Source organism: Lathyrus oleraceus, chromosome 6, assembly GCF_024323335.1.
Source record: "Lathyrus oleraceus cultivar Zhongwan6 chromosome 6, CAAS_Psat_ZW6_1.0, whole genome shotgun sequence".
NCBI lineage: Eukaryota > Viridiplantae > Streptophyta > Magnoliopsida > Fabales > Fabaceae > Lathyrus > Lathyrus oleraceus.
In genome coordinates this window covers 491,299,789-491,302,745 of record NC_066584.1, presented here as the reverse complement: position 1 = coordinate 491,302,745, position 2,957 = coordinate 491,299,789, and the positions used below count along the sequence as shown (strand labels likewise).

General features: G+C 39.5%; 1 pseudogene; it reads left to right on the top strand.

Annotated features, from left to right (window-relative positions):
- The first annotated feature begins 594 nt into the window (after positions 1 to 594).
- On the top strand, positions 595 to 694 carry LOC127099113 (uncharacterized; annotated as a pseudogene).
- Positions 695 to 2,957: the final 2,263 nt, after the last annotated feature.

Genomic DNA, 2,957 nt, shown 5'->3' with positions numbered 1-2,957 from the left:
CATCATGATTTCCAAGTTGGATTTTCTAGGGGTATTATTGTTAGGCATGGATGGATTGGTTTCTGATATCCCGGAGGTATAGATGGGGCTTGATTTGGAGACTGTCCAGGTGCGTACAAAGCATTATTACTCTTATATGAAAAGTTTGGATGGTTCTTCCAATTTGGGTTATAGGTATTCGAATAGGGGCTTCCTTGAGCATAGTTCACTTGCTCTGCTTGGATTCCAGTCAAAAGTTGACAGTCCGTAGGAGTGTGGCCTTGGATTCCACAGACCTCGCAATTCTGAGTTATAGCAACCACGGCGGCTGGAGGTGATACGTTTAAACTTTCAATTTTCTGGACCAAAGCATCCACTTTTGCATTAACGTGATCAAGGTTACTTATCTCGTACATGCCAGTTTTCGTTTGAGGTTTTTCCACCGTTGTTCGTTCGGTTCCCCACTGATAGTGGTTTTGGGCCATGCTCTCGATAAGCTGGTAGGCATCAGCATAAGGTTTGTTCATTAGTGCACCACCTGCAGCGGCGTCTATTGTTAACCTTGTGTTGTATAAGAGACCATTATAAAATGTGTGAATTACTAACCAGTCTTCCAAACCATGGTGTGGGCAAAGTCTCATCATGTCTTTGTATCTTTCCCATGCTTCGAAAAGAGACTCGTTGTCTTTCTGTTTAAATCCGTTTATCTGGGCTCTTAACATAGCTGTTTTGCTTGGCGGAAAGTATCGGGCAAGAAAAACTTTCTTCAACTCGTTCCAGGTGGTGACTGAGTTGGAAGGGAGAGATTGAAGCCATCTTCTAGCGCTATCTCTTAATGAGAAAGGAAAAAGACGAAGTCGAATTGCCTCTGAAGTGACACCATTAGCTTTAACAATATCGGCGTATTGGACAAATACGGATAAATGAAGGTTTGGATCTTCGGTAAGATTTCCAGAGAATTGGTTCTGTTGCACAGCCTGCAACAGCGAAGGTTTAAGTTCGAAGTTGTTTGCTTCGATTGCGGGCGGAGCAATACTTGAATGCGGCTCATCTTGCGATGGAGCGGCGTAATCTCTAAGAGCACGAGCTGGTCCTGCCATCTCGGTTAAAGAAGGAAGATCTTTGAGATCAGGAAAGTCTATAGGAGGGAGATTGTTTGCAGCACGATATTCCCGAATTCGTCGTAAGACTCGGAGATATAGCTCGATATCGTTGATTCGTAAATAGAGCGGTTCGCCTTGTGAGCGAGTGCGTGGCATACAAATCAACGAAAGAAAGAATAGAAGAAAGAGAAACCTTAGTCTCTACAGCGTAACGGAAGAGTTACGATATCGATTAAATAAAAGTCCCCGGCAACGGCGCCAAAAACTTGATCGCTCGACTGTGTGAGTCGAGAATGGGATACAAACTGCAAGTGCACAGTTCTATCGCGTAGTTTTAAAAGATATCGATCCCACAGGGACTTATGAATCGATATACCGTTATCTAAGGTTACTACGTAAAGCTAAGGTGAAAAATGTTTGATTGTTTGGGGAAAAACTAAAAGCTAAACTAAGGTCTAGATTAAATATTAATAAAACGGATATCGGTATGTAGTTCGTCAAAACTACGGAATCAAGTCTTTGTCGGTTTCTTGGTTCTAAAATAAATCGTTTCAGTTAACTTTATTGGTTAAAGGTTTTATCTCAAACTCTCGCTCTGTTGAATAAACCTTGATTTTATATTAATGTAGCTGTCACTTATAATTAAGTCAAAAACCATATTTTGAAAGCAATAAAGTTGCAGAAACTCTTTTTAAGAAAACACTGACCGTTTTAAACACCCTTATCTCAAACTCTCGCTCTGTTGACTCAGGTTATACAATTAAATCCAAATGCTTAACTCTCGTCCTCACATTCAATCTTTAAAAATACTTTTTGGAAAAGGTCAGCATTTAATTAACTCTAAAACTTGCTCTCGCCCTGATCTAGAATTAATGCCTAACTTACACTGTCCAGTTAAAACCTCAAACTCTCGCTCTATTGATTTTAACTTCTTTATGTCCTTTACTTTTGTAAAAAATCTTGTTATTAAACCTGTAAGTTGAGACCGTAAAAAGATTGATTTCAATTTTAAGTTTAAATAGACCGACTCAGTCTTGATCCCTTATTCTGCTTACTTTACATACTGATATCTAGGCGAATTAGCCAGACATGCTAAATAAACAAGAATACATATCATGCATAAACAGACTCATTCCAGGCAGATAATATAGATAAATAATAAAACAAAATATTAAATAATGATTAAAGAACCTGAATGCGTAATACAATAGTCTTGAACACTCCACCACAAGCCGGTAGGATTTGTTCTTCGATTCTTCAATTAAACAATAAATTAAACCAAGGAAATAAAACTAGAATCTAACGTAAGGTTAGATCCGATAAAAAGTTGCACAATAGTTTCCGGTGTAGAAACTATTATGCGAAAAATATCTAAATGCTAAAAAGGGAAAGGTAAATTGCAAGGGAAAAAGAATGTAGAACTTGCAAAAGAAATAAATAAACAATGTTAAGTTGCTGGAAAAGAAAAAAAATAAGCAAAAGCGTAAAAAGAAAATTGGCAAAGCTTCGGCAATGTGAGCGTGGAAAAACCGAGGAACCCTTTTAGGTTTTTGAAGTAGCTATTTATATTGGTGCTGGCAACTGCTTTTCGTTTCCCAAGGTCTTCAACGTGGCTAAATGCACGGCGTGGATATAGGACACAAACTCCTCAACGTCTCTTCAAGTTTTCTGAGGGCGTTACTTGCGCCAAAAAAGTAGTGGAACGGTGTGACGCTCGTCACACCATGTGTGACGTCCGTCACAAGGTTGTTTTGCGTGACGCTCGTCACACACCCTGTGACGTCCGTCACAGGCACAGCATTGGTGACTTGTGCGCTTTGGGCTGGGCTTTGGCATTTGGTTCCTTTTCTCTCCTTTTTGCACCTCCTTTTCTTC